The sequence below is a fragment of the Frankliniella occidentalis genome, unplaced genomic scaffold, assembly GCF_000697945.3.
Source record: "Frankliniella occidentalis isolate FOCC.00 unplaced genomic scaffold, Focc_3.1 Scaffold212, whole genome shotgun sequence".
NCBI lineage: Eukaryota > Metazoa > Arthropoda > Insecta > Thysanoptera > Thripidae > Frankliniella > Frankliniella occidentalis.
In genome coordinates, this window is record NW_026267338.1 from 129,129 (window position 1) to 134,194 (window position 5,066).

General features: G+C 54.9%; 1 protein-coding gene across 3 annotated transcripts in view; it reads left to right on the plus strand.

Moving 5' to 3' along the window:
* Positions 1-65: 65 nt before the first annotated feature.
* The window catches only part of LOC113203735 (CD82 antigen-like), a 30,602-nt gene continuing 25,601 nt past the window's right edge, over positions 66-5,066 (plus strand). For 2 of the 3 annotated variants that reach the window (XM_026418568.2, XM_052272571.1), the window contains exon 1: positions 305-597. The gene's annotated coding sequence lies outside the window, so the exon portion shown is untranslated. The other variant, XM_052272570.1, reaches the window with a different exon arrangement.

Sequence of the window (5,066 nt, forward strand, 5' to 3'; positions counted from 1 at the left end):
CGTGGGGGCGGCAACGAGGACGGGCGCCCCGCCTCGCCTCTTGCTCCAGCCAGTTGCACCCCAGCCGCCGCGAGCCAAGGTCCCGACCCAGCCCCGCTGCGGCAGCGCGCCCCCGCTCGGCTCCCCCCGCGCGCGCGGCCAGCGTGCGCGCGGCGCGAGCGTGCGCGAGGCGCCAGCGAGCGTGCTCTCCCACCAGGCGTGGCCGCGTGGAGCCGCGTGCCCGGCATGGCGTGAGCGTGGTGGGGCGCGGCGCGGCTCGGCGGGGCGTCGCCGACCACAACACACAAGGTGAGCACTCAGTGTGTGGGGCGCGTGGAGCGGAGGGGGGCGCGTCCACGCACGCCCGAAACAAACGGGAGCACCAGGGACCCTCGAGAACACTCCGGCGGGGCCGGGCCGGGCCGGGCCACTCCAGCGCAGTCCGGCGATGCGCCCGGGCCCGAGGGGGCTCGACTGTGCGCTCAGGAGGACACGGCGTGTTGCTGAGGACGGACGCGCACCTCGTCCGAGCCGCCCATTTATAAAGCCAGTCTAGCAAGGAGAGCTGGTCACTGCCTCTGTCTGACAAGTGTGCGGGTGCAGAGCTTGGAGTGCAAGGTGAGCACTGTCACTACCTCTGACGGAAGTGCCCGCCGAGTGCGGTTAGAGTGCCTAGAGTGCAGGGTAGCAGGGTATAAGAGCGTCTACTGTCTGACGACTGGTGCCCGAGTGCGGGTGGAGTGCCTTAGTTGAGTGCAGGGTGAGTTGAGTATAAGTAGTGAGTGTACTATTAATGAAACTGTCCGACGAGTGCCCGAGTACTGGTGGAGTACGCAGAACCTAGAGTGCAGGGGCAGAGTACACTGTTAATTCGAGGTTGTGTGTCACAATCCGCCTACTCTAAAATTCCAAGAGGACAGTCCCACAGGACACCTGTATTATAGGTACTAACCCCGGGGTTAGACGGTAATGGTTGACTTTCTAAGACTGTAACTAAACAACTGAGCCTATAACTATACCAGATGGCTGATTTACCCCGCTCACTTCTGTAGTCATGCTGTACCGCACGCGGGAGTTCGGGCGGACTTGCCCATCGCCCCAGTCCGCGCGCCTTACGGGTCGACCGAGTAGGCAACCCGCCCGCACTCGTGCGTGCGGTACAGCATGACTACAGGAGTGAGCGGGGTGAATCAGCCATCTGGTATAGTTATAATCTGGTTTATTCGTGCATAAACGGGAGAGATATAATCCAGGTCAAACCAAACCAGGTAAAGCGATTGCCATTGAGCTCAACCCCCCATGGATCGACTTTTACGCGTGCCTTCTTACGGAGGTGTGTGCTGCTAGCGAGACGGTTTAAGACGCCTGGAATCAACTCTGCAAACAACATCTGGGGGCTGATACCGACCGCCCGGAATGGGAACCACCCCGTTGTTGCCCGTGTGCAAACAGGGAAAGACCACCAGAGGAGCTTTAGTCCGGCGCGCGAGCCATTACCCTGGCGTTGCGGAGCTGCTAGAGCTGCGTGCAAGCACCAGTTAAAGTCTTACGGTGAAAATTTACTGTAACTAAGAGTGCTGCAGCAGGATTCACTGTAAGGTGCGGTGAAATTCACCGACAGACAGACAAACAGGCAGACAAGCAGACGGACGGACGGACGGACGGACGGGCGGGCAGAGCGGGCGATTATATTTCGTGCGATGACGCTTGCTGGCGGAGGTGTGGGAGGGTACGAGGTTGGGGACGGCCCCGCTGGGATCGGTTCAGTTGGAGTCGAGGGGGGGTTAGGGGTCGTATAGTCATCAATTGGGACGAAAAATTTAGTAGTCGAGTCCCTTGGGACGGGAACTTCCTACTACCGATGTGTGAGTGTGTGTGCTGACCGGACGGAGTTGGGCAGGACGGGGCAGAAGGCCGCTCGGGCACAGCCGAGACCACCCCGCAGGGACCTCCGGCACACAAACGCGCGGCTAAGTCTAGTTAACGCGAACACCCGTGCAACATTAAATTACGAAGTCCCGGCAGGGGAAAAGAGGATAGGAGCCTCTCTTACCCCACCCCACGCGACCCCGTCCTATCCCATCTCACCCTAACCCGAACCACCCTATCCCGCCCCCATCCCCCTCCCTCGAAGCACACCACAGTAACGAACGCACGCCCCGACGCGCCCCCCTCGCAATTTTCATCAAAGTTTAGAAAACACGCCATAAACTGGCTGGCTACCCTGCTAAAGCCTACTGTCGGCGCGATAAATAATTTTGTGAAGTATGCATGAGTTTTTCTCAAGAATTTTTGGATTACGGTCCACTTTAAACGGGATGTACCGTGACTGCGCAAACTGTCGTATTGGTCAGTATAGCACTTGACTTGCACTCTGAAGCACTGTCCATATCTTTACGGTCTGGCCCGAACATAAAATTTACGGGAGGGACCGTTGACAAATCGATCTTTCCTTACGACAGTTTTTACAGTGGTGTTGAATTCGGTATACCGATGTGGTTGAGGAGGTTTTCAACTGCGTACGCTTAATAGTACACTGTACACCTAAATTAGGTGATACGCGTAGTGTAATACCGAAAAATAGGAAAATATGCTCTAAAATGTTAGAATTTTGGTTGCAAAGCCTGTGCAAATACTTGCGCAATGCCGCGTGATACACGTAATATGTAATACACTACTGTACACAAAAATTCCGAGTGTAAACCCCCTCGGATGTGCACTAAAGTGTGCAACTCCTCTATTGAACTTGTCCAAGTAGAACGCTTCGCTTCGACCCCAAATTTCGTCCGTTTGGCTCTATCTCTTACCGTTTGCCAAACAGGCCCGACCCCTGCCGAACGGAATTGCCAGCGAAGCGGCGAATTGGCTGGCAAGTCCGTTTGGCGGAAGGGGCGGTTTGCGACAAACGGGTGCGGGTATAGAGCGGTGTGCAGCGCGTGATAACTTCTCGATGGTTCTTTTTCTGTCTGTCTCCGTTTTCTTAGTTTTTTTTTGTCATGTTAGTTCGCGTAGCCAAATTTGTCCAGCAAAGCAAGCTGAAACAGTCTGAAACAAACACGGCCAGAGCAACTATCGCCCATCTTTCCTCCATCCCTCCTCCGTAACGCTACCCTTCTCCACGCAAAGTAAATTTTGACGAGGTAGCACAAACTCATTTCGTTTACAATGTGTCCACACGCAGCCGTTATTTCTCCTTGTGTACCCTAACCCCTCCCCTTTCTCGCTTCACACTTATTTGTACGATTCCGTGCAAACGTTCGTGTTTTTTGTGCAAATGTGTGCGCAAAAATGCGTGTTTTTGTACAAAGGAACGCATGAAAATTAACGCGGGAAATGGCGCCAAAAATTTGATTGCTTGGATTCGAATCAACATAAAAAAATAAAAAATAGAAATCCAGTTGGTGCTAACTAGAAATATGGCGTCGTTCTCTCTCTGGGCGTGTCGTCTGCTAAACTAATTAGTTTTTGTTATGTCCCCATACCCCTACCACCAAACGCCAGCGGCCGTCTTTTTTCTGTTTTTCTTTAGAGTGATGTCCTCCATCCGCTGAGTTGTTTGAGTTGGCCGGGGGGTTCGGCGCCGGGCGGTGCGGAGGTCGGCGGAGGTTCTCCTCTACCCCGTCATTATCATACCTCGGTGCTTCGTGATTAGTTCCCCCTCTCTCCCCCCTGCTGCCCTCTCGCGCCTTTAATGACTGAAGTTGCGATCGCTTGTCGTAGACGCAAACGGGAATACCAACTCGATGCTCTATCGGAACTATGGTCTTAAGACTAAGGGAGGAGGCAAAATACCTCCGCGTTCTTGATATTAGTAACTATACACGACTTTAAATATCGTATATAATTTTGCAAACTTGGGAAGAATGAGTTTGCAATGCTAGGCTGTAAGATTGCACTCAGATACTCGGTCCCCATGGCCGTCGGAAGTGGGGTGCAGGGGGGTGACTCGCCCCCTCTAGAACATATAGGGGGGGTGCCCCCCCCCCCCCGAATGTCAAGAAATATTAGGGAGAAAGCAAGGATTTCCCGAAACCACCTGGACCAATAACGCCCCTCGCCCGACGACCCGCCACGAGTCATACAGTGGCTCGCTCAGGCCTGAAGGGCGAGCTAAGTCGAGACGACAGCGGTTGACAGTGCCGGGGCCGCCGGGGGTGGGGCGAGGCTCGAGGCTGGTCCGGGCGGCGCGAGGCGGGTCGGGGTGAGGCGGGCGGGGAGCGAGGGTCGCCAGCTTATTTCCCCATGTAAATCGCACGGCCAATTTTCGCGTTCTGCGCGCCCGACGCCCCAAAAGTTTCTCTTTTGCTTCGTGACATTTATATATGTATATATTATTTTTTTTCAAAGTTATCATTATTATTTTGCCCCCCTCTCTGCGAGAGTTTCTGGCGAGAGAGGGTTAACGACAAAACACAGCAGGAAACAAGATCCCCACGCTCTTCGGATCGCGCGTCAGTCAACGCCAACGCCTTCATCTCCCTCTTCCTCCCCCGCGGCCAGCGCGCAAGCTCAAACACCGCGTGCAAAACTGTGCCGTCTGTACAGCTGAACCTGAACTGCTCTCCAATTACTCGCGCAAACAGAGCCGGAGGCGGTGCTGCGACACTCCTCTGCAGTTCGCAGTTCGCTCTCATCGCATGAGTACAGCGTGCAAAGCACGCCGCAATATTAATATTGCTTTCTTTTCATCGCTGAAAATTGTATTTGTCGACGAAAATGGAACAGCTGAGCGGTTTTCATTTGCGCGGAGTGCGGTGGAGCGGGTCTATTGTCGGAAGAAAATGTGTGTTGCGCTCGTCGAATCAGTTTTGGGCGCACAGACAGGATAGCGAAAACTATGTAAATGTGTCTGTTTTACAGCAGGCAAGTACGGAAACCGGGCGCCTTTCAGCGTCAAATTGGATTTGTTAGATCGGGGGGCGGCCAAAGCCGGGCCGCACCACATAGACCTCGCCTCCTCGGGGACATAATGTGTTTGAGCGCACTCTGGGCGGCGGGCGCTGCGCGGTGGCCGCGGTGTGGGATGTGGAGGAGGGGAGCGTTCAACAACCTCACACCTCCCACCACAGCCCGCCAAGCAACGCCTC